Source organism: Tamandua tetradactyla, chromosome 5 (assembly GCF_023851605.1).
Source record: "Tamandua tetradactyla isolate mTamTet1 chromosome 5, mTamTet1.pri, whole genome shotgun sequence".
Lineage (NCBI taxonomy): Eukaryota > Metazoa > Chordata > Mammalia > Pilosa > Myrmecophagidae > Tamandua > Tamandua tetradactyla.
Window position 1 is genome coordinate 33,571,445 of NC_135331.1, and position 27,150 is coordinate 33,598,594.

Genomic DNA, 27,150 nt, shown 5'->3' on the forward strand with positions numbered 1-27,150 from the left:
AGCAAACTGAAGGTTGGGGAGGTTCAATCACCTGCCAAGCGCAGAACCATGATTCCAAACCTCAGCTCTGGAACAGCACCCTATCCTTGTGCTCTGTCTTTGCACAAGACTGGCCATGATTCTGGGATGCCTTCCTCAAACCCCACCTCCCAGTTCAAGCCTTCCTCATCCTCCCTCTGTGTGTGTGCCCTGCTCATAGCGCACATCCTAGGACCTAGGCTGGCAGGTGCACAAATAACTACTGCCTGTGCCTTCCGACCCCTCTTAGACCATAAGCTTGTGGCAGCCGGAAGCAGTCATTGCACTGGAAGCTCAGAACGTGTGCAGTGGGTGAGCACAAAGTGAAGAGATAAACACTTGAAGACACAAAGAGACACAAGTGTTTCCTTGTGGTAGCTTAGGAGGGGAGACGGCTGAATGGGATGGACAGAGGCATGGTGTGCCCTCTCCTGCCCATACCTCTCTCTGTCCAAATCCCTCCTAACTCCCAGGCTCATCTCCAGGAAATTTCTGATTCTCTCTTGCATGCTTGAGTTTCCTCTCTGGAATCCTTTCCCCCACCCCAACATTTACTCCCCCTGCCCTTCACCTAACTCCTCTTTATCTCATTTGTATCCTCCTGTTACCTCTTCCTTCAGGGAGCTTGCCCTAACCCAAAGTTTAAATAGCTGCTTCCTTTGGGCTCCCACAGATTCCTGTCTTTCCCTCATTTTAGCCCTAACACTGTATTCTAAATGGTCATTTATTATTCCAAACGGTTTCGTGAATTTCACAAGGGCAAAAACCGTCTCTTATTCAACGTTGGAGCCTCAGGGCCTGGTACCAGAGAGTCGCTTGAATAAATGCCAAACTGTGACGACTTCCCACAGAGCCTACTCCATATTCTGTAACTAAGTAGAAGCCTGGTGGGCTGCACTTCACAAGCTGGAGTTCATGAAAGCCAAATTCAGAGGGCCTTAGAGGCCATCATTGCACAGATAAGGAAACTGAGGTAGATTCATCAGTGGCAGCTCCCTGATTGCCAGCCAGTGCTTCTGCTGCAGCTCGCAGGTGCCTCCCTTCTGGGTCTGGAGGTCTTTGAGGTTAATTAGGAACCAAGATTTGGATATTATGTTCTGGCTTTGCCCATTAGCACAGTTATTTCCGTGCCAGATTCTGTGCTAAGCCCCTTACGTGTATTTTATCTGCATGCGTGCAATCCTCACAGATTCTATGCCAAGCCCTTTACGAGTATTTTATCTGCATGTGCGCAATCCTTACAAATTCAGGAAAGGAAGGTACAAACTAAGGCTAGAGAGTTTAAATAACTTGCTTATCCATCAATCTGAGTCTCCTGGTACCTTTCACAAACTTATCTGAGGTGCCACTACAGCCTCACAAGAAAGAGAGGCGGATATTTGTAACCACGCCCATTTTCCAAAGGAGGAACCGGGCTCAGGAACACAAAATTCGGTTCTACACCTCGGAAACTCTGCGGGACAGGAGCCACGCCGGGAACAGCGCCCCCTGCGGGTCACGGCTGGCGTGCCCCTCAGCGCCGGAAACACCCGAACGCGCTCTCCAGCCTCCGAAGATTTCCGAGCGCTCCTCCGAAGGCCTGAGCTCGAAGAAGCGAGACGCGCCACCCTCGGCCCGGGACTTGAACTTTCCGGCGGTCCTGGTCGCCGTGACGTCGTATCAGAAGCGATCCCGGCGACCGCGGAAAAGTGGGGGCGTCCTCAGTCGCAACCGCTTCTTCGTTGTGAGTACCGGCCCGACGGCGGCGGCCCTCAAGGGGCTGGCGTGAAGCGTCGCGGGTTATGGCGGGTGGACATTACGCGCAGCCGCGTGGAAGGGGGGGTGGGGGCGGGGTTCCCGGGCTGGAGGCGGGGCTGCTGGGCAAGGGGATCTGCTCTGGGGAAGGGTACCTATTCGAGTACCCCGGTACATCAAGGGCTGGGCCTGTGTCCTGGCCTTTCTGTCCTTGGGCAGCAACCTCCCTTCCTCAGACCTCAGTTTCTGCAGGGGCTCTTCCAGGACTTGCCTTCGCGATTGCAAAAATCGGAGTTTTATCCAGCATTTCCCAATGCTTGGGAATTAAGAGCTGGGTCATTGGAGCTGATGGAGACATTCAGGCACTGTTAGTCCATTCCCTTGCTGAGTTAGCCCTCAGCTAACTGGAGGGTCCTGGAGGTTAGGGACCAACCCCTTGGTGGACAAGGTGCCCTGTAAGACATAGTCATGGAGTAATAAGGAACAGTAGTAGCTCAAAGTTATTGAGCACTTACTAGGATCCTGGCTCTGTGCTGAATCCATCACGTGTATTATTTCAAACTCAGCACAGCCCTGACAGGTACTGTTATTATTATCCCCAGTGGTCCCCAGTCTTACCCACTATTCTGTACTGAGAAAAGTTTTGAGCTGGAAGCCAGAAAGGCTGAGCTGGAATAACAAATCCTGAAAGTATTAGTCATATATTCTATGAACTGAGCACTCACCATGTGCTAGGTACTGGCCTAAGGGGATTCCATGCATCATTATACTCCTGGCAGCGACCCTATACTGCAGATTTTGTTTCCTTCGTGCAAGTGAGGCTCGGCAAGGTCACCTCATATGCCTTAGGACCCAGTGCTATTAAAAAATTGGAGTTTGGGGGTTCATTAATGATGCACTCTGCCTAATTTGATAGTCACCTTTAGGAAGACCCCACACTTCTCTGAACCTCAGTGTATACAAGTCTCTAGTGTCCCCAGGATGGGGCACTGTGGTATGGTACAGGGTTCTCAACCTGGAGTCCAGGCACTGACTCCTGGGGACCCGTGTGGAAGCTGCAGGGGTCCAAGAGCCCCCACACTGTGTGCAGGATTGTGTGGGTGATTCTCTAAGAGGCATAGGACCCCAGAAAGTCAAGAATATATAGAAGATATAGAAGTCAGAAAAACTGGTAAAGACCATGTGATCCTACCTGGCAACATGGGACAGAAATCCTCGAATGAGCTGGGACTCAGCATCAAGGAATTGAGAAAACCTTCTCAACTGAAAGGGGAAAGAGCAATGAGATAAAATCAAGTGTCAGTGGCTGGAAGATTTCAGAGTTGAGAGGTTATCCTGGAGGTTATTCTTAGGCATTATATAGATATCCTTTTTCAGTTTATGGTGTATTTGAGTGGCTAAAGGGAAGTACCTGAAACTGTAGAGCTGTTCTCCAGTAGCCTTGTTTCTTGAAGATGATTGTATGATGATACAGTGTTTACAGTGTGACTGTGTGATTGTAAAAACTTTGTGCCTGATGTTCCCTTTATCTAGGTTATGGACAGATGAGTAAAAAATATGAATTTTAAAAAATAAACAAATAATAGAGGGAACAAAGGTTAAAATATATTGGGTAGATGGAAATATTAGTGGTCAATGAAAGCGTTGGGTTAAGGGGTAGTATGTATGAGTTTTTTTTCTTTTTATTTCTCACTCTGGAGTGATGTAAATGTTCTTTAAAAAATCATGGTGATGAATATACGACTTACTGTGTGATGATATTGTGAGCTATTGATTATACACCATGTATGGAATGTTTGTATGTTAAGAATATGTTTGTATGTTGTTTTGTCAATTGAAAAAAAAAAACCATGTGATGGTAGTAAATGACAGCATGTGATTCTGAGCAGGCGGTTGAACCTTCTCTCTTCCCACATACCCCATCCCTCCCTTTCTTCCCTCCTTCCTTCATTCATTCAACAAACATTTCCTGAGACCTGTCTGGACCCCGCCCTGCACTGGGAATACAGTGGTGAAGATGGTGGGGTCCCGGCTCCCCTTATCAGGAACATCAACAAAGGGTCAACTTATAAGTGCTACTAGAGGGGCAAATCTGGTGGTGTGGGAGCCCCAAGTTGAGTTCCCTAATCCAGTGTGTGGTCAGGGGTAAGTTGGGGAGTCAGCAGTCAGCCTGTGACCTTGTGCAGATACTAGCCTTGCTGAGCCTGTTTGCTCTCCCCTCCTTTTCCATGGGCCTGATGCCCCCACCTATCAGGGTAGGGTTAAGGTGGAGGAGATGAAGGCCTGGTGCAGCTCAGCTTGAGGATGTGCTGTGTGGGTGCCAGCTGCCCAGGAATGGGAACTCAAACCCAGGTACCCAGACTCTCAGCAGAGTGCTCCATCTTCTTCCTTGGGCCACAGGGGCTTCCCACTTGGAGTGGGCCAGGGGAAAGAACGCTGGTGTAGAAGTCAAAATCTGGCCCTGGGCTGAGCTCCACCTGGCCTCACCAGCCAACCCCAGACACCGTGCTGGGGCCTTAGTTTCCCACCCACACAGAGAAGGGCCCAGGATGCCTGGTCTTCTGTGGGTAAATGCAGTGGGAGTGCTGAGAAAGCTGGACAACCAGGGAGTACTTTCCAGAGAAGGTGGCATGAGATGAGATCTAGATGACTGGGAACAGGATTCACAAGGGGACTGGGTAGTATCCCTGGGGCTGGGGTTTTCCTGGCAGAACCTCTGGGTGCTATGAAGGAAGTTGGGGATGGGTCCTGGGATTTGCAGAAAAGTGGAGGATAGGGTAAGGAGGGCTGCGATGTTGCTTTAAGAGTCTGCTGGTAGAGTTGGTGATTAAGGGCAGGGCCTCTGGAGTTAGACAGGCCAGGGTTTGAATCATACCACCATTGCTTCATTGAGGGCCCTCAATCGGGATTTCATTTCTCCAAGCCTCAGCTACTTCCATCTGGGAAATGGGTGTATCAAAAGCACCTTGTTTAGTTCCATGCACTAGAGTAACTTTCCAGAAACCTACAATCTCCACATGGGTCCCTAGACAAGATAAGTCCTGAAACCTAGAGGGGAGGTCTATTCAGAACATCAGCTAGACCCATCTCCCTACCCCATGTTATAGACAGCCCCTTCCAACTGAAAGGTTAGAATGGGCATAGCCCAAATACCCCTGAAGAGTGGGAGAAAGATCAAAGGTGATGGTGGAGTTATACAGAGAAGGTAGGGTTTAACAAATGAGTATGAATGCTGAATCGTTATACTCGCATTTCTTTTAGTCTCTGGTATCTTAGAGCAGTTAGAAGTAAAAATCTAAAATTGTGGAATTGTAACCCATACCAAACTCTGCAATCTGTTCTGCAGCTAATTGTTGCAATGTGCTTTGAAATTTATTGCTTTTTTTATATACTTCATTTTTCACACACAAAAAAGTCGCTTGTGATGATAAAAAAAAATACATTTATTCCTTCTAGCCTCCCATGTTCTGGAGCAGCTAGAAGGAAAACTCAGAGATGACAGTATGGTAGCCCATGACAAACTCTGGGATCTATCCTGTAACTACTTTTTGAAGAGTGCTTTGAAAGCTATTGCTTTTTTCTTTCTTTGCGTTGTATATATGTTATATTATACAATTTAAAAAGTTAAAAAAAAGAAACTGGGTGCAGGATTTACTGTAACTTTGTGTTTGCAACTTTTCTATACATCTAAAATTATTCCAAAATTAAAAGCTTATAAAAATTTTTTAAAAGCACCTTATTCAAAAGGCTTTCATGTTATATGGTTCCATTTATATGAAATTTCCAGAATAGACAAATCTATAGAGACAGAAAGTAGATTAATGGTTACCTAAGGGCTGGGGGAGTTGGGACAGAAATGGGGAGTTACTGCTTGGGAGTATGGTGTTTCTTTTGGGGTGATGAAAATATTCTAAAATTGATTGTGGTGATGGAGGCATAACTTTGTGGATATACTAAAAAATCATTGAATTATGCAGTTTAAATAAGTGATTTGTAGGGTTTGTGAATTATATCTCAATAAAGCTGTTGCAAATAAGAGAGAGAGAGAGAGAGAAATGCCACCTGCCTGGCACCTGGTAGCCATCCCTGATTTTATTTGTTTCTGGCAGCAAGTCCAGTCCTCCCCTGGAGAATGCTGATGGCGTCAGGAGGGGGAAGGGGCTGGCTGGCTGGGATCCCCGAGCAAGTCACAAAGCCTCAGTTCCCGAGCCTCAATTCTCTCCTCTGTGAAATGAGGGTGAGGTGACCAGGTCTTGGACCCCTCTCGGGGAGCCCTGTGAGGCTCAGCTCAGATCATGGACTTTGCCAGGTAGGAGGTCTGATGTCCCTCTACCTGGAGCACGGTGGGAGGGTTGAATGTACGTTTCTGTCCGACTCCCTTGGCACTGGCTTCTCCTATTCGCCCATTGGGTGTCCTGACTGTGGGGTGTGGGACACTGCCCAGGGGACAGAGCTGCCCCCGCAGCCTGGAGCCCATGTCCAGGGAGAAGCTACTCAGCTAGGGGCCGGGATGGAGCATCCTGGCCAGGCGTCATTCCAGGCGTCAGAGCCCTTGTCTGTAAAATGGGATTAAATAGTGCCTGCCTCGAGGGCTTGTGCTGAAGTTCTTGGCGACTGGCACAGGGAATACTTAACATCATCGTGATCATCAGCCATCTGCTGCCCTTCATCACCCCCGCTGCCCTCAGCCACCTCATCACACAGTGAATTGTGGCGGCGCCGTGTCTCCCCTGTCCCCACCCAGGCCATCGACTCCCCTGGGGCAGGGCTTGGGGCCTCCTCAGACACAGCCCTGGGGGCCTGGCCCAGCTCCTCCCTGCCTCCTTCACCCCCCATCCCCCCACCGAGCTGCTGAAGGGCTCCCAGCCCCCACCCCACCGCCACCCCCATCCCCTGGCCTGCAGGCCTGACCAGGCAGGGAAACTGCAGCCTCCCTCCCCCCCACACTCCCACCGCCCAGCTGCAGGCTTAGGTCACCGGGCCCGCCCCCCGCCCCCATGGGGCCTTTCTGGGCATCCTGCTCTCACTGCGGATGGAGGGGCGGGGCGGCAGAGCACTTCCCCCCCACCTCCATCCTCCTTCCGCAGAGCTGCACGCAGGGGCCTCCGCAGTGTCCCCGCAGCATCCCCATCTCTGTGGCCAGCAGGGGGTAGGGACGGGGCACTGCTTCCCCCACTGGGTTCTAGTCCCCGCCCAGGACCGGCAGCGGCTGCGTCAGATTTACAGCTCCCGCCCGACCAGCGTCTGCAAAAGTGCCGGTAAACCACTCCTCTTGGCCCGTCCTTTCTGGGTCCACGTTTGCAGAGAGTCAGGTTCTCAGGCCGAGGCCTCTGCCCCTGCCCCCATCCCCTGGGCCCCGTAGACAGCAGGGCAGGTGCACATGAGAGGAAGAAACAAACCCCATGCCAGCTTGCCACGAATGGATGGAGGGTCCCTGAATGGCTCATGGAACGTCTGTGGGGCTCAGTTTTCCCAGTGGCACCGTGTGAATGTTTCCTGTCTCCTTCTGTCCTCCCCCCAGCCCCTTCCCCGGCTGAGGGAAATCTTGGGGTTGAGCCTTGTGTGTGCATCTGAATGGGAACCTTGGTAACCAGGCCAAGCAAGCAGGGGAGAGCTAGGATGGGGCGGGCAATGGGGATGGGAGAAGCCCAGCTTTAGAGCCCCACAGCTTTGCTTTGACTCCCCCCTGCCTCCTGGCCCAGCCCCTCTCCTCCCCGACCTTCAGTCTCCATAAAATAGGGAGAGTCAGATCTGTGTTATGCATGATGAATTCTTCTGCTGAGCATGGCCTTAGCAGGTGAGAATGAATAGGGGTCTCCTTCCCCTTCGAGGCTCATCCTGCCTCCCTGAGCTCAAAAGTGGGGAGTGGGCTAGCAGAGGGCCTTCCCTGGCAGAGATTGTTCCCAGATGGGATGGGGACATTGCTGTGCCTCCAGGTGATATGTTTGATCCCAGCTCAGTAGTGAGCAGGACTCAAGGAGGCCAGAGCAGACCCAACCCTGGGAGACCAACAACACATGGGACTGTTTAAGAGCTTGATGGCCTATTTGCCCGTTTGTTCATCCACCCAACAAATATTTACTCGACCAGCTTCTCCTTGACGGCTACTAAATGCCTGGACCTGTGTGGGACAGACAGAATAAGAGCTTACTATGTGCCATCCCCTGCTCTAAGCATCTTACATGTATTAACTTGCTTTCATCCTCACAACACTATTGGGTAAGCACTGTAGCCTCATTTGGCACAGAGAGGGTAAGTAATTTGCCCAAGGTCACACAGCCTGTGAGTGGTAGAGCTTGGGTTTGAAACCACACAGCCCTCTAAAGTCCAGGACAATACCTTTCCCAGCTTCCTGCTGCCCTCAGAACTGAGCCTTCTTCCTGCCCATTCTGGAACAACTTCTGGGTCTCACACCTCTGGCCTTTGTTCTTACTACTTCCCCTACCTGCAGTGCTCTTTCCTGACCCACTTTCTCCTCTGACTGATCAACTCCTGCTCCACCTTCAAGGCTCAGTTATGACAATACCTCTTCCAGGAAGCCTTCCTGGATGCCTTCCCTGCCCCAGACTGAGTTAGGCTCCTCAGACTGGCCTCTCACAGTCCCTTGCCCCCTCCCAGCCCCTTGCCCCCATCCAGCACTCATTCTTCTTGTTGCAAGCATCTATCAGTTCCCCCAACAGAACTGTGAATCCCTCATCCTGACCTTGGCACCCCTTGGCACCCATGCCTGGTGCAGAGATCACTGGGGAATATCTAAGACTACAGTTTGGTTGTCATAACCTTGGAAAGAGAAGGAAAGTTCTAATATATCTATTTCACAGAGTCGAAACTGAGGCACAGAAAGGTGACATGATCTGCCCGGGACACCAAGTGTTGTAGTTTCCTGACTTTTAAAGCAAAATGCCATGCAATGGGTTGGCTTAAGTAATGGAATTTTATTGGCAAATGGTGTCATCAAGGTGATGCTTTCTCCAAAAAAAAACTTTGGTGTTCTGGAGCTGACTGCCAACGACCCTTGGTCCTTAATTGAAGTGGGATCTTGAAGAGGTCTTATTTATAATGGGTCCACACCCATAGAAATGGATTAAGTTTAAGAACATGTGTTTTCTGGGGTACATAGCTCCGAGCCACCACACTGAGCTAGTGATGACAGAACTGATGTTTGCTGGACTGGCTTCCATTTCAACGACGGGGTCCCTAAGGAGGCAGAGGACTGTGGTGGTCTCCCTTGCCCGGGGTATGTCGGGTGAATGGTGCCTGATGATAATAATAATGAAAGCCGTCCCATTTTGATGGCTCTTACTGTGTCTGCTGCCACACTAAGCACTTTACACACATACTTTTCATTTATGTCTCACCTTTACCCTATGAAGTAAGTACTATGATTAACCCTATTTTATAGTTAAAGAAATAGGGGCTCGGAGAGGTTAAGTGACTTGTTGAAGGTCACACAGCAATGATTTGCAGAACCAGAGTTTTAAATGTCTTGTTTATTTATGAGTGGTTCAAAAGTCCAAAGACTCAGTCTGCCTTTCTAAACCCTACTCTGCAAGTGAAGTCATTACCCTCCTCTCCCCGCAGGTGGGACATGACACCCAGGAATGGAAAGTCTCCCTGGCAACATGGGATGTGATTCCCAGGGATGAGCCTGGCCCTGGCGCTGAGGGACGGACAAGTCCTTCTTGACCAAAAGGGGTAAAAGAAGTGTAAGAAATAAGGTATCAGTGCCTGAGAGAGTTCAAATTGAGTGGTGAGGCTATTCTGGAGGCTACTCTTAAGCAAGCTTCAGCTAGATATTGTTATTTACCATGGCTTGCCTAACCTCAACCAAAACCATTCCCACCAACTCTAAAGAATACCTAGGACTTTATCTGATATTCTACAAAGGTTCCATGTACGAGGACTACTTTCCACAAACCTACAACCTCCAGATGGGTTCCTAGGCCAAATAAGTCCTGAAACCCAGAGGGACCAGCCTCTCCAGAACATCAGCTAGTTCCATCTCCCTACCTTTTATTATTGACAGCTTCTTCCAACCTGAAAAAGAGAATGGGCATAGCCCAGATATCCCTAAAGAGTGGCAGAAAGACCAAAGGAGAAGGTGGAGTTATAACAGAGAAGATAGGATGGAACAAATGAATATGATTGCTAAATCATTATATTGAGATTTAGTCTCCAGTGTCTTGGAGCAGCTGGAAGGAAAACCTCAAATCATGGAACTGTAACCCATACCAAACTGTGAAATCTGTTCTACAACTAATTATTGTGGTATGCTTTGGAATTTATTGGGGTTTTTTTTGTATATATGTCATTTTTTCACAAGAAAAAATAAAATAAAATAAAAAGTCCAAAGGCCCAAAGGATTGGCAGTGAAAAGTCTCCTTCCCTCCCTCCTGTCCCCAGCCACCTGGGTGCTCTCCAGAGGCAAGTGGGATGATCAGACGCTCACCTGTCCTTCAGAGGAGGTTTGTGTGTTCACAGACAAATCCAGTGTGTGTCATTCAGAGCCACCCGTCACCCAGGGCTGTCAGAGTGCCTGCCATACCCTGGCAGGGAAGCAGGGCCTCCAAAGGCCTCCATCCTCCCCACCTGGGCCCCCTCCCTCCGCCGTTGTTAGCTGAGCCGCCCGCCTGGCTCTGCTTCTTGGGCTGCTGCCACAGAGCCTTGGCTCCCGTCCAGAGCCCCTGCCAGACGCCAGGGAAGGATGCAGCAGTTTGGGGAGGGTCCCCAATCAGCCGGGTCTGAGCCTCGCTCTGTCTTCCCTCGTGGTGGTGGCCCAGCATGGGGAGACAAAGGGGTCCCAGTGAGCATGCCTGGACGGGCCTGGAGAGCAGGGGGCATGTGGGCACAGGGCAGGGCAGTGACGCCTGCACAGTCTTTGGGGCCAGACAGATTCAGGGTGGAATCCTAGCTCTACCCCTTGCCGTTGTTGCTATTATGTGTTACTCTTATTTGGTTGCAGGCCCGGAGATGGGGACACCTTGGGTGCATAGATAATAGAGATCCAGGACACCCCTCCCTCTCCCAGGTGACACTCTTGGGGGGAGCCCAGAGGCAGGAGCTTACCCTCCGGTGGGGGCAAGGGAATTAGTGGGTGTGGGTAACAGAAGCCAGGAGGGGTCTATTAGGAACCTGCGTGGGAAACAAGACAGAGCACTGGGCTGGGAGTCAGGGATCTTGACCGGCCACTTGCTTACTCGGTGGCCTTGGGTTTGCCAGAGAGCCTCAGTTTCTTTCTTTTTGAAATGGGGGTGATTCTCCCTCTCCCACCTACCTCATGAGATTTAGGAGGGTCAGGCAGGGCAAGTCTCAAGCAGGCCGATGGGGCCTGCAGACCAGCTTGTTCAGCCCTCTGCAGGGTTTTAAAAGGATTTATACTAGTAGCCCTATCAGTTGGAGAGACAGAGTCCACTCTGGGGGTTCAGGAGAGACTTCCAGAAGTTTGGTCTAAAAGCCAGGCAGAAACTGGGGAGGAGAGGATGTTAGCAGAACCCATGGCCTGGCACTTGGAAGGATGGGCTGTCTGATGGGAATTGGAACTTGGGAGGAGACCCTGCCGATGCACAGACGAGGGAAAATAGCATGGTCTCGTTCCATCTGTCAGCCTCTCTCCACTGCCACCCATCTAAAGATCTGAAGTCGTGGCTTCTCCTGAAACACCAGGCACTCTGGCTTCTATAGGCCTGCCATCCCTCAGGGAGCAGTTACCTGAAAGACAGCCGCACACACACACACACACACACACACACACACACAGACACACACACACACAGACACAGTAAAGAAAGAAAGAAAGAAGGAAGGAAGGGTTTGGAGGAGTGTGGTCTGCCTAATCGTGGCTGGGGGGGTCACACAGAGGAGTCCCAAGAAGCCTGTGGTATCATCAGTGTGTTCTGACCAGCACCCAGCCAGGCGAGGGGCCCCAAAACCTTCCAGGGCAGGGGTCCGAAGAGGGAAAGCCAGGGGGGCCCCAAGCCAGGATGTATTTGTTGAAGGAGATGCTGTGTTGGGGAAAGAATGGAAGGAGTTATATTTGTCAGGGGCCTATGCAGTGCCTGGGAGCTAAGGTTGCCATGGTTACTGGGGATGTTGGTCCCAGGGCTGCTGTGATGACCTGGGCTGCCCTCTGGCCCTCAGGGGGCGGGGGAGAACCCCTAGTCCTCTGCTCTGTTCTTCCTACTCCCTCCCAGGCAATACATCCAGCAGGAATTTGTCCTCTGCAGGGATCTGCAGGGAGAAGGTCTCCTTTTGTGATGAGACAGCGATGAGGTGATGTCTGGGTTTTTTTATGTCCCAGTTGCTGAACCAGTACCAGACACAAGAGCCCAGGCTGGATGCCATTACCCGCATTTGTCCTCCGGTGTCCTAGCCCTGTGGGGACCTCCTGGGGGTCTTCCTCTTCTGAGACCCACCAGCTGGGGAGATGTTGGTTGGGGCAAATGGAAGCAGTTCCAAGACTGGGCACCTCCCCTGGAGATCTGGGAACCTGCCTCACTCAAAAGTCTTTTCTTTCCAAAAAACAAACAAACAAAAGATTAAAAACTTTATTATTTTTTTTTCTTCTTATCAAAGTAGGAAATCTTTTGAGATGCAGAAACTACTAGTAACCCCACTTTGGAGGGTAAACTGAGGCTCAGCTAGCTTAATTACCTTGCCAGTAGGAGCCCAGTGCTAAGTGTGGAGTCGTGGTGAAATCCCATGGAAAGATTGTCATCAATCAGACTTCAGAAATCTTTACTGCCTTTCTGAGTTACTGGTCAACTCAATTTGCTCAACTGTTGGATAAATGGTCTGGTGAATTTGAGATTGCTGGTAATAATATTAATGGATTCTATTTTAAAGGAGGAAAAAAAAATCCCTAAAATAGCATGCTTGTTAAAAAAAAAAAAAAGGCAGCTAAGACAGGGTCTGAAGTATGCAGTGAAAACCCCTGAAATGTGACCCTCTGGAAATGAGCTGTGTGACCATTTATTATATATGTATTCCTCCAGATTTTTCTATGCATGTACTAGTGTAAGTGAATTTTTTTTCAAGATAACACTCTGCATTCTGTTTTGCAGATTGTTTTTGGCAGATAGCAGTAGCTCTTGAAAGACAGCTTTTTTACCTGGCGGACCTGGTGGGGGAAGCATCTGGAAAGGTTTCACGCAAAATCGTGTGTTTGCATGAGCATTTTTTAGGGATCATGACACTCACCAGAATCTTAGAAAAGACCCAGAGGTAAGTGCATGATATTATGCATTTATCAAAACGCACAGAACCGCACAACATAAAGAGTAAACCCTAATGGAAACTGTGGACTTGCACTAATAATATTATATAAATATTTGTTCATCAGTTGTAACCAGTATACCACACTAATGCAAGATGTCCATAAACGGGAAAACTCTGTGGAGTGGAGGCAGGATGTGCAGGGGATAAAAGGTATGTGGGAACTCTGTGCTTTCTGTTCAATTCTTCTGTAAACCTAAAACTGCACTAAAAAAATAATCCAATAATTAAAAAAGTAATTACGAGATTAAAATAATGAGAAGAAAAGATCCAGACCGAAGCCCCCTTATTCTGCAGGTGGGGAAGGGCCCCAGGTGAAATGAAGGGGAGCCCAGCTCCCCCAGGATGGGGGCGTCCGAGGATACGGCAGTCGCTTGGCCCTGAGCCCCCTGCCCTGGCCTCGGGAGCGGAGTTGCGGCCCGCAGAGCCTCTGCAGTCCCTGTCGGGGAAGATCTACTGCCACCGCGGAGCTAAGAAGGTTATGGAGAAGCCTGGTGCGGCGCTGGCTGCGGGAGGACGCGGCATGCAGCGTCTGCAGCGGGAGAATTTGTGCTCGGGTCTGGCCTCCTCCCAGCACCCTAGCACCCAGCACCCCCAAGGCCTCTCCCTTAAGGCCTCGGAGGGGCAAGGGCCAGAGGACACTGCACTGCTGCGTCCAGGATCTCAGCGCTGCTCCTGGCAGGATGCAGACCCTGGGCGGGGGGGGGGCGGGGATGGGCACTCGGCAAAGACCCGCGCGGCTTTTGTTATGAGACTTACCATTAGCCTTGAAGTTACCAAACGCCTTATGGAGTTTGGGCCGCCCAGGAGGCTTCCAGTTGCCCTGGGAAGGTCTAATAACGCCAGCGGCACTGAGCTGGTCGCCTACCCGGGTGCTTTCATCCTCCCAACAGCCCGCCGGAAATTCCAGTTATTCTCCCCAGTTTACAGCTGGAAACCGGCCCAAAGCCAGTGGGGTCAGCAAGGGGCTCCATGTGGATTTAGAGCTTGGTATCTCCAATTCCTGAGCCCCATCCTCAACTGGGTGGGGGCCCTTTCCTCTGCCCTCCCGGGGACGGGGTTCCCGCCCTGCCCAGGACCGACCTGCACCAGGTGAGGCCGAAGGAGCTCATGGTCCATTTGAACTTCTCTTATCTTTTCTTTTTTTAAAAAAAAAATATTGTTTTTTTTTTTTTTTTGTAACCCAGGCATATGATACTTTTGTAATTAAGGGGAACTTCTTTTAAAAATTCTTATTATTGAAATGCAACAAAATAAGGTTGCAGTGGCTAAGAAACTTTAGATAGAGTCTGAGAGGCTATTCTGAAGGTTACTCTTTTTTCTTTTTTTCTCCTAGGCAGGGACCAGGAATCGAACCTGGTTCTCCAGCATGGCAGGCAAGAACTCTACCACTTACAAAATTTATAATATGACTAGTGCATTTCCTAATATAACTTATATAGACAGCTTAATTGAACACCATAAGTACATGGAACCTTGAGTAGGACATAAGATTTTGTTGGTTTGTCCAGAGTGATGCCCTGATAAATCCCAGAGTGATTTGAACAGTGAATAAAAAGCATTTGCAAAGTCCCTTTTGGGTAATGGTGAGAAAGGGGGGAAAATTCAACTTCTCCAAGTTGAATTCTTGATATTCTTCCAAGCAGTGCAAACAACCAAAGCTATAGGCTGAGCCCCCAATTTTGGGGTTTGTTCATATGAAACTTGACCCCACAAAGGATAGGTCAAGCCTACTTAAAATTAGACTAAGGGTCACCCCCAAGAGAACCTCTTTTGTTGCTCAGATGTGGCCTCTCTCTCCAGCCAACACAGCAAGCAGACTCACCACCCTCCCTCTGTCTGCGTAGGACATGACTCCCAGGGGTGTGAACCTTCCTGGCAACGTGAGACAGAAATCTTAGAATGAGCTGAGACTCAGCATCAAGGGATTGAGAAAAATCCTAGAATAAACTGAGACTCAGCATCAAGGGATTGAGAAAACCTTCTAGTCTAAAAGGGGGAAGAGTGAAATGAGACAAAGTGTCAATGACTGAGAGATTCCAAACAGTCCAGAGGTTATCCTGGACTTTTTTTTATGCATTAAGTAGATATCACCTTATTATTCAAGTTGTAATGGAGAGGCTGGAGGAAACTGCCTGAAAATGTAGAGCTGTGTTCCAGTAGCCATGTTTCTTGAAAATGATTGTATAATGATAAAGCTTTCACAGTGTGACTGTGTGATTGTGAAAACCTTGTGTCTGATGCTCCTTTTATCTACCTTTTCAACAAACGAGTAGAATGTATGGAATAAAAATAAATAATAGGGGGAACAGATGTTAAAATAAATTTAGTTTGAAATGCTAGTGATCAATGAAAGGGAGGGGTAAGGGGTATGGTATGTATAAATTTTTTTTTCTGTTTTCATTTTATTACTTTTTCTGAACAGATGCAAATGTTCCAAGAAATGATTATGATGATGAATATGCAATTATGTGATGATATTGTGAATTACTGATTATATATGTAGAACGGAATGATCAAAATAGGAATGTTTGCATTTGCTTTGTGTTTTTTTGGTATTTAAAAAAATAAAAATAAAATAAATTAAAAAAAAAAAAGAAAAGATGTGGTGGAGAGGCTGGAGGGAAGTGCCTGAAAATGTAGAGCTGTGTTCCAGTAGCCATGTTTCTTGAAGATGATTGTATAATGATATAGCTGTCACAATGTGACTGTGTGATTGTGAAACCCTTGTGTCTGATGCTCCTTTTATCTACCTTGTCAACAGACGAGTAAAACATATGGAATAAAGATGAATAATGGGGGACAAATGTTAAAATATATTTAGTTTGAAATGCTGGTGATCGGTGAGGGGGAGGGGGAGGGAGTATGTTTTGTATGAAATTTTTCCTGTTTTCTTATTATTTCTTTTTCTGAATAGATGCAAATGTTCCAAAAAATGATCATGATGATGAATATGCAACTATGTGATGATTTTGTGAATTACATATGTAGATTATATATGTAGAACGGAATGATCAAAAGTTACAAATATTTGCGTTTGGGTTTTTTTGGTATTTTTTTATAAATTAAAATAAATAAATAAATAAAAGAACTCTACCACTGAGCCACCATTGTTCACCCTTTTGGTGCCTACTCTTACACAAGCTTCAGGTGGATATTGCTAATTGCCATGTGTTCTAGTTTGCTCACTGCCAGAATGCAATATACTGGAAACAGAATGGCTTTTTAAACAGTTCTAAGGCCGAGAAAATGTCCCAATTAAAACAAGTCTATAGAAATGTCCAATCAAAGGCATCCAGGGAAAGATACCTCGGTTCAAGAAGGCCGATGAAGTTCAGGGTTTCTCTGTCAAGTGAGAAGGCACATGGAGAACACAGTCAGGGTTCCTCTCTCATCTGGAAAGGCACATGGCATCTGCTAGCTTTCTCTCCTGGCTTCCTGTTTCATGAAGCTCCCTGGGAGGCATTTTCCTTCTTCATCTCCAAAGGTCACTGGCTGGTGGACTCTGCTTCTCGTGGCTATGTCGTTCTGCTCTGCTCTCTCTGAATCTCTCTTTCTCCAAAATGTTTCCTTTTTTATAGGACTCCAGAAATTTATCAAGACCCACCCAGATGGGTGGAGATATGTTGTCACCTAATCCAGTTTAACAACAAGTCTTGATTAAATCACATTTAATCAAGTGACCTGATTACAGTTTCAAACATACACTATTGAATAGAGATTATTCTGCCTTTATGAAATGGGATTTAGATTAAAACATGGCTTTTCTAGGGGACATACATTGTTTCAAACCAGCACACCATGGTATGCCAAGCCCCAACAAGTGGTAGTCCCGAAAACTGTTAAGAATACCCAGGGCTCTATCTGAGACTCTATAATAGTTTCATTCAGCTTATTTTTTGGAAACCTAAAACTTCCAGATGGTTCCTCGGCCAAATAAGCCCTGAAACCCCAAATTGCCTGTTTTATTACATTCACTTTTTTTTTTTTTTGCATCTCTCCCAAGAGCATCAACCAGGTGCATTCCCCTATCCCATATTATTGACACCCCTTTTCAACATGAAGAAGTTAGATTGAGGGCGGGCCACGTTGGCTCAGCAGGCAAGGATACTTGTCTGCCATGCCAGAGGACCCGGGTTCGATTCCCGATGCCTGCCCATGTTAAAAAAAAAAAAAAAAGAAGTTAGATTGGTCATTGCCCAAATGTCCCTAAAGATTAAAAGAAGGATCAAAGGAGAAGGAAGAGCTGTAGCAGAGAAGGCAGGATTTAACAAATGAGTATGACTATTGAATCATTACACTGATATTTCTTTTTATTTTCCAGTATCTTCAGGTAGCTGAAATTGTGGAACATAACCCAAACCATACTTTGAAATTTGTTCTGTATTATACTTGTTAAAATATACTTTGAAATTTACCACCTTCCTGCATATATGATATATTTCACGATAAAAATTGTTTTTAAAAAAGTAAATATAGGGTGGTGTGATGGTGGCTCAGTGGCAGAGTTCTTGCCTGCCATGCCGGAGACCCGGGTTTGGTTCCCAGTGCCTGCCCGTGCAAAAAAAAAAAAAAAAAGTGAATGTAATAAAATAGGCATATACATTTATAAAAAAACTTTATTACAGAAATAATTAGAAAATAGTCCAGTTTAGCGCCCCACATGTAAGGCCCAATAAAAGCCCCCTGACTGGGACCTCCAGACCTGTGGGAATCCCTCCTGAACCCACCCTTCACAGACCCAGCCCTAGGACCAAGAAGTTCCTTCCTCAGTGCTCTTGGCCTTAAATCATGGCAGGCTTCCCAAAGGAGGAGCCTGGAGTGCTGGTGAAAACAGCGTGGGTTGGGGAGGGCTACGAACTCCTTCCAGGCAGGGGAGATAGCCAAGCAAAGGCTCAGAAGTAAGGATGAGTATGGGCTGTTCTTGGAAAAGGACTGACCCAGGAGAGCCCAGGATGCATTAGGGCATGTAGGAAATACTGCTTTGCATGCATAGCTCTTGGGGTGTGTGCCTCTTCCCACTTGCCTGACTGTATACTCCTTGAGGCCGGGGCTTGGGGTCCCTAGAAACCAGCAGAAGACGGGCTCCTTTGGAGCTCAAGAACACAATTAAGATCGTGGGCTTTTGCTTGCCTGCCATGCGGTAGACTTGGGTTCGATTCCCGGTCCATGCACCACTACCACCCACTCCAAATAAAAAAAAGAGCATGGGGGGATCCAAGATGGCGTCTTAGTAAGGTACATGCGTCTTAGTTCCTCCGACTCCAAATCAACTAATAGGTGAACAGAAACAGTACAGAACAGCTCCCGGGGCTACAGCAGGGAATGGACACACAGCGTAACCCAGTCTGGGCTGGTTAGTCTGACTGCGAAACTCGGCTGCGGCCGGCTGAGAGTATCGGAGAAGCAAGTTTCCCAAGCCGAGGGAGGCGGCGCCCTTCTTCTGCGGGCGGCTTCGAGTCTCGGCTTTGAGTCCGCGGCTACGAATCTCAGATCAGAGGGCTATCCAAAGTCTGGGCTGGCTAGACTGACTGTGAGACTCGGCTGCGGTGAGACCCCCGAGCGGCGCGTGATTTCCCGATCAGCGGCAGCTGCGGTGGTCCGAGCTACTCCCTCCCTCCTTTCCGGGCCGGCTGAGAGTATTGGAGAAGCAAGTTTCCCAAGCCAAGGCAGGCGGCACCCCTCTTTTGCGGGCAGCTTCGAGTCTCTGCTTCGAGTCCGCGGATACGAGTCTCGGATAGGAGGGCTATCCAAGCAGCGGTAGCCCCCCCCCACGGGAGGCTTCCTGGTCCGGTGGGGAATCCCCCAGGCCTGCTGCGGCCCGCAACCAGCCACAGGGTCCCCTCAAGCCGCGGCAGCTGACGCCCCCACCACGCGCGGCCCCTGAACCAACGGAGAGAATTGGATCCGAAATCCCCAGGCCACGGAGATCGGTGACTGGGGGAGACCCATTCCAAACACTTGAGACAAACGTGTGCCACGTGCGCCACATACTGGGCAAGATAAGAAAAACAGATCCCAGAGATTTCACAGAAAAATAATACAACCTTGCTGGGTCCAACACCAAGAGAAATCTGAATAAATGCCCAGACGCCAGCAGCAGAAGATAACTGTCCACGCTCAAAAGATTGAGAATATGGCTCAGTCAAAGGAACAAACCAATAGCTCAAATGAGACACAAGAGCTGAGACAACTAATGCTGAATATACGAACAGAAATGGAAAACCTCTTCAAAAATGAAATCGATAAATTGAGGGAGGACATGAAGAGGACATGGGCTGAACATAAAGAAGAAATAGAAAAACTGAAAAAACAAATCGCAGAACTTATGGAAGTGAAGGATAAAGTAGCAAACATAGAAAAAATAATGGATAGCTACAATGATAGATTTAAAGAGACAGAAGATAGAATTAGTGAATTGGAGGATGGAACATCTGAATTCCAAAAAGAAACAGAAACTATAGGGAAAAGAATGGAAAAATTTGAACAGGGTATCAGGGAAATCAAGGACAATATGAACCGCACAAATATACGTGTTGTGGGTGTCCCAGAAGGAGAAGAGAAGGGAAAAGGAGGAGAAAAACTAATGGAAGAAATTATCACTGAAAATTTCCCAACTCTTATGAAAGACCTAAAATTACAGATCCAAGAAGTGCAGCGCACCCCAAAGAGATTAGACCCAAATAGGCGTTCTCCAAGACACTTACTAGTTAGAATGTCAGAGGTCAAAGAGAAAGAGAAGATCTTGAAAGCAGCAAGAGAAAAACAATCCATTACATACAAGGGAAACCCAATAAGACTTTGTGTAGATTTCTCAGCAGAAACCATGGAAGCTAGAAGACAGTGGGATGATATATTTAAATTACTAAAAGAGAAAAACTGCCAACCAAGACTCCTATATCCAGCAAAATTATCCTTCAAAAATGAGGGAGAAATTAAAACATTCTCAGACAAAAAGTCACTGAAAGAATTTGTGACCAAGAGACCAGCTCTGCAAGAAATACTAAAGGGAGCACTAGAGTCAGATACAAAAAGACAGAAGAGAGAGATATGGAAAAGAGTGTAGAAAGAAGGAAAATCAGATATGATATATATAATACAAAAGGCAAAATGTTAGAGGAAAATATTATCCAAACAGTAATAACACTAAATGTCAATGGACTGAATTCCCCAATCAAAAGACATAGATTGGCAGAATGGATTAAAAAACAGGATCCTTCTATATGCTGTCTACAGGAAACACATCTTAGACCCAAAGATAAACATAGGTTGAAAGTGAAAGGTTGGGAAAAGATATTTCATGCAAATAACAACCAGAAAAGAGCAGGAGTGGCTATACTAATATCCAACAAATTAGACTTCAAATGTAAAACAGTTAAAAGAGACAAAGAAGGACACTATATACTAATAAAAGGAACAATTAAACAAGAAGACATAACAATCATAAATATTTACGCACCGAATCAGAATGCCCCAAAATACGTGAGGAATATACTGCAAACACTGAAAAGGGAAATAGACTCATATACCATAATAGTTGGAGACTTCAACTCACCACTCTCATCAATGGACAGAACATCTAGACAGAGGATCAACAAAGAAATAGAGAATCTGAATATTACTATAAATGAACAAGACTTAATAGACATTTATAGGGCATTACATCCCACAACAGCAGGATACACCTTTTTCTCAAGTGCTCATGGATCATTCTCAAAGATAGACCATATGCTGGGTCACAAAGCAAGTCTTAACAAATTTAAAAAGATTGAAATCTTACACAACACTTTCTCGGACCATAAAGGAATGATGTTGGAAATCAATAATAGGCAGAGTGCCAGAAAATTCACAAATACGTGGAGGCTCAACAACACACTCCTAAACAACGACTGGGTCAAAGAAGAAATTGCTAGAGAAATTAGCAAATACCTCGAGGCGAATGAAAATGAAAACACAACATATCAAAACTTATGGGACGCAGCAAAGGCAGTGCTAAGAGGGAAATTTATTGCTCTAAATGCCTATATCAGAAAAGAAGAAAAGGCAAAAATTCAGGAATTAACTATCCATTTGGAAGAACTGGAGAAAGAACAGCAAGCTAACCCCAAAGCAAGCAAAAGGAAAGAAATAACAAAGATTAGAGCACAAATAAATGAAATTGAAAACATGAAAACAATAGAGAAAATCAATAAGGCCAGACGTTGGTTCTATGAGAAAATCAATAAGATTGATGGGCCCTTAGCAAGATTGACAAAAAGAAGAAGAGAGAGGATGCAAATAAATAAGATCAGAAATGGAAGAGGAGACATAACTACTGACCTCACAGAAATAAAGGAGGTAATAACAGGATACTATGAACAACTTTACGCTAATAAATACAACAATTTAGAGGAAATGGACGGGTTCCTGGAAAGACATGAACAACCAACTTTGACTCAAGAAGACATAGATGACCTCAACAAACCAATCACAAGTAAAGAAATTGAAGCAGTCATTCAAAAGCTTCCTAAAAAGAAAAGTCCAGGACCAGACGGCTTCACATGTGAATTCTATCAAACATTCCAGAAAGAATTAGTACCAACTCTCCTCAAACTCTTCAAAAAAATCGAAGTGGAGGGAAAACTACCTAATTCATTCTATGACGCCAACATTACCCTCATACCAAAACCAGGCAAAGATATTACAAGAAAAGAAAACTACAGGCCAATCTCTCTAATGAATATAGATGCAAAAATCCTCAATAAAATTCTAGCAAATCGTATCCAACAACACATTAAAAGAATTATTCATCATGACCAAGTAGGATTCATCCCAGGTATGCAAGGATGGTTCAACATAAGAAAATCAATTAATGTAATACACCATATCAACAAATCAAAGCAGAAAAATCACATGATCATCTCAATTGATGCAGAGAAGGCATTTGACAAGATTCAACATCCTTTCCTGTTGAAAACACTTCAAAGGATAGGAATACAAGGGAACTTCCTTAAAATGATAGAGGGAATATATGAAAACCCCACAGCTAATATCATCCTTAATGGGGAAAAATTGAAAACGTTCCCCCTAAGATCAGGAACAAGACAAGGATGTCCACTATCACCACTATTATTCAACATTGTGTTGGAGGTTCTAGCCAGAGCAATTAGGCAAGAAAAAGAAATACAAGGCATCAAAATTGGAAAGGAAGAAGTAAAACTATCACTGTTTGCAGATGATATGATACTATACGTCGAAAACCCGGAAAAATCCACAACAAAACTACTAGAGCTAATAAATGAGTACAGCAAAGTAGCAGGTTACAAGATCAACATTCAAAAATCTGTAGCATTTCTATACACTAGCAATGAACAAGCGGAGGGGGAAATCAAGAAACGAATCCCATTTACAATTGCAACTAAAAGAATAAAATACCTAGGAATAAATTTAACTAAAGAGACAAAAAACCTATATAAAGAAAACTACAAAAAACTGCTAAAAGAAGTCACAGAAGACCTAAACAGATGGAAGGGCATACCGTGTTCATGGATTGGAAGACTAGATATAGTTAAGATGTCAATCCTACCTAAATTGATTTACAGATTCAATGCAATACCAATCAAAATCCCAACAACGTATTTTTCAGAAATAGAAAAACCAATAAGCAAATTTATCTGGAAGGGCAGGGTGCCCCGAATTGCTAAAAACATCTTGAGGAAAAAAAACGAAGCTGGAGGTCTTGCACTGCCTGACTTTAAGGCATATTATGAAGCCACAGTGGTCAAAACAGCATGGTATTGGCATAAAGATAGATATATCGACCAATGGAATCGAATAGAGTGCTCAGATATAGACCCTCTCATCTATGGACATTTGATCTTTGATAAGGCAATCAAGCCAACTCACCTGGGACAGAACAGTCTCTTCAATAAATGGTGCCTAGAGAACTGGATATCCATATGCAAAAGAATGAAAGAAGACCCATATCTCACACCCTACACAAAAGTTAACTCAAAATGGATCAAAGATCTAAACATTAGGTCTAAGACCATAGAACAGTTAGAGGAAAATGTCAGGAGATATCTTATGAATCTTACAATTGGAGGCGGTTTTATGGACCTTACACCTAAAGCAAGAGCACTGAAGAAGGAAATAAATAAATGGGAACTCCTCAAAATTAAACACTTTTGTGCATCAAAGAACTTCATCAAGAAAGTAGAAAGAAAAAAAAAAAAAAAAAAAAAAAAAAAAAGAAAGTAGAAAGACAGCCTACACAATGGGAATCAATATTTGGAAACGACATATCAGATAAAGGTCTAGTATCCAGAATTTATAATGAGATCGTTCAACTCAACAACAAAAAGATAGCCAACCTAATTACAAAATGGGAAAAAGACTTGAATAGACACCTCTCAGAGGAGGAAATACAAATGGCCAAAAGACACATGAAGAGATGCTCAATGTCCCTGGCCATTAGAGAAATGCAAATCAAAACCACAATGAGATATCATCTCACACCCACCAGAATGGCCATTATCAACAAAACAGAAAATGACAAGTGCTGGAGAGGATGCGGTGAAAGAGGCACACTTATCCACTGTTGGTGGGAATGCCAAATGGTGCAACCACTGTGGAAAACAGTTTGGCGGTTCCTCAAAAAGCTGAATATAGAATTGCCATACGACCCAGCAATACCATTGCTGGGAATCTACTCAAAGGAATTAAGGGCAAAAACTCAAACAGACATTTGCACACCAATGTTTATAGCAGCGTTATTTACAGTTGCAAAGAGATGGAAACAGCCAAAATGTCCATCAACAGACGAGTGGCTAAACAAACTGTGGTATATACATACGATGGAATATTATGCAGCTTTAAGTCAGGATAAACTTATGAAGCATGTAATAACATGGATGGACCTAGAGAACATTATGCTGAGTGAGTCTAGCCAAAAACTAAAAGACAAATACTGTATGGTCCCAATGATGTGAATCGACACTCGAGAATAAACTTGGAATATGTCATTGGTAACAGAGTTCAGCAGGAGTTAGAAACAGGGTAAGATAATGGGTAATTGGAGCTGATGGAATACAGACTGTGCAATAGGACTAGATACAAAAACTCAAAAATGGACAGCAAAATAATACCTAATTGTAAAGTAATCATGTTAAAATACTGAACGAAGCTGCATCCGAGCGATAGGTTCTTGTTTTGTTTTGTTTTGTTTGTTTTGTTCTTATTATTATTACTTTTATTTTTTTTCTCTATATTAACATTCTATATTTTTTTCTGTTATACTGCTAGTTCTTCTAAACCGATGCAAATGTACTAAGAAACGATGATCATGCATCTATGTGATGATGTTAAGAATTACTGATTGCATATGTAGAATGGTATGATGTCTAAAAAAAAAAAAAAAAAAAAAAAATGGTCAGCACAATACTGCCTAACTGTAATGTAATTATGTTGGAACGCTGAATGAAGCTGCATCTGATCTATAGTTTTTTTTTGTTTTTTTTTTCTTTCTCTTATATATTTTTGTACTTTTTATTTTTATTTGTGTTTTCTCTGTGTTATCACTTTATTTCTTTTTCTGTTGTCGTGCTATTTCTTTCTCTAAATCGATGCATATGTACTGAGAAATGATGACCATACACCTATGTGATGATATTAAGAATTACTGATTGCATATGTAGAATGGATTGATTTCTAATGTTGTGTTAGTTAATTTTTTTTAATTAATAAAAAAAAAATAATAAATAAATAAAAAAAAAAAAGAGCATGGCTTTGGGACCAAGAGGACCGGTTCAAATCCTGTCTCCACCATTTACTTCCTCCATGATTTGAGTGATTTACCCATTGGAGCCTTGATTGTCTCGCCTGTAAAATGGGGATGCTCAGGCCTACCCTCCTTGCCTCCCGGGGTTTCAGTGAGAACCAAGGAAGATGAGGCATGGAAGGTAGGCTGTAGCTGTCAGGTGCTGTCCCAATGTCAGAGATCTTTACTGTTGTTTTTTATGGAGCTGCACAAACAATAGGAGCTCTATAAACCTTAGAAACTGATTGTTTATTATTATTTTTTCTCTTTATAAAAGTAGTACATGTTCAGGATGGAAGAAAATATTATGGAACTATTAAACTTTACCACCGGGGAAACCTCAGGTACTATGCCAAACATTAGGACACGCAAATCAATACGCCAAGCCTTTGAGCTTGAGGCTTACTCTTGTGAAATTTATGTAGGTATAGAAAAGCTTAGCCTACTTATAGTTATGGCTAAGACTTACTTCTGGAGGACCTCTTTTGTTGCTCAGATGTGGCTTCACTCTCTGCTCTGGTTTGCTAGCTGCTGGAATGCAATATACTAGAAACGGAATGGCTTTTAAAAAGGGGAATTTAATGAGCTGCTAGTTTACAGTTCTAAGGCCGAGAAAATGTCCCAATTAAAACAAGTCTAAAGAAATGTCCAATCAAAGGCATCTAGGGAAAGATACCTTGGTTCAAGAAGGCCGATGAAGTTCAGGGTTTCTCTTTCAAGTAAGAAGGCACATGGCGAACACAGTCAGGGCTTCTCTCTCAGCTGGAAGGGCACATGGCGAACACGGTGTCATCTGCTAGCTCTCTCTCCTGGCTTCCTATTTCATGAAGCTCCCTGGGAGGTGTCTTCCTTCTTCATCTCCAAAGGTCACTAGCTGGTGGACTCTCTGCTTTGTAGTGTTGCTCTCTCTGAATCTCCAAAATATTTCCTCTTTTATAGGACTCCAATAAACCAATCAAGACCACTCAAATGGGTGGAGACATGTCATCCCCTAATCCAGTTTAACAACCACTCTTGACTAAATCACATCATCGGGGAGATGATCTCATTACAGTTCAAACATACAGTATTGAATAGGGATTATTCTACCTTTATGAAATGGGATTTATATTAAAACATGGCTTTTCTTAGGGAGCATACTTCCTTTCAAACCAGCACACTCTCTCTAAGCCCAAGTCTGTAAATGAAACCATTACCCTCCCTCCTCTGTGGGACATGACATCCAGGGATGAAAGTCTCCCTGGAGGCGTGGGAGATGACTCCCAGGGATGAGTCTGGCCCTGGCACTGTGGGATCAACAATGCCATCCTGACCAAAAGGGGGAAAAGAAGTGTAACAAATAAGCTATTAGTGGCAGAGAGAGTTCAAATAGAGTTGAAAGGCTAATCTGGAGGTCACTCTTACGCATGCTTCAGTTAGACATTGCTACCTATCATTACTTGCCAAACCCCAACCAAAACCATTCCTGCCAATCCTAAAGAATACCTAGGGTGTTACATATGCTTCTACAAAGGTTCTGTGCACTAGGGTTATGCCATTCTATCTTACGCTCTCAAATACCCCTAAAGAATGAGAGAAAGACCAAAGATGATGGTGGAGTTATACAGAGAAGTTCGAATTTAACAAATGAGTATGAATCATTATATTGATATTTCTTTTAGCGTCTAATACCTTAGAGCAGCTAGAAATAAAAACCTAAAATTGGGAATTGTAACCCATACCAAACTCTAAAATCCGTTCTACAACTAATTATTGCAATGTACTTTGAAATTTGCTTATATATATATATGTTGTTTAAAGAGGAGTATAACAGAGAAGATAGGATTTAACAAACGGGTATGACTGCTGAATCATTATATTGATGTTTCTGTTGGTCTCCAGTATCTTGCAGCATCTAGAAGAAAAAACAAAAAATTATGGAACTGTAATCCATATCAAACTTTAAAATCTGTTCTATAACTACTTGTTAAAATGTACTTGGAAATTTATTGCTTTTTTGTATATATGTTACATTTCACAATTTAAAAAGGTAATACATGGTCATAGTGGAAAGTTAAGGAAAGGTAAATAAGCAAAAGGAAGAATAATATTCAAGTATCCACAGTGGCTGCACAACTTTTAAATGCACTAACGTCACAGAAGTGTTCAATTTTAAATGGCCAATTGAAATTGTTCAATCAAAAATGGCGAGTTTCAGGTCAACTTTTATTTTATTTTTTTATTCAATTTATTTTGTATCATCAAACCAAAACAACATACAAACATGAACATTCTTAACATACAGACCTTCCGAGTATGGTGTTGTCACGGTCAGGTTCATGTGACAACTT

General features: G+C 44.9%; 1 long non-coding RNA gene across 1 annotated transcript; it reads left to right on the plus strand.

The window, feature by feature from the left end:
* Positions 1-1,575: 1,575 nt before the first annotated feature.
* On the plus strand, positions 1,576-16,115 carry LOC143684006 (uncharacterized). The gene is made up of 4 exons (XR_013175789.1): positions 1,576-1,741; positions 12,813-12,972; positions 13,091-13,176; positions 13,321-16,115. It is a non-coding gene; the product is annotated as an uncharacterized LOC143684006 (long non-coding RNA).
* The last annotated feature ends 11,035 nt before the right edge of the window (positions 16,116-27,150 follow it).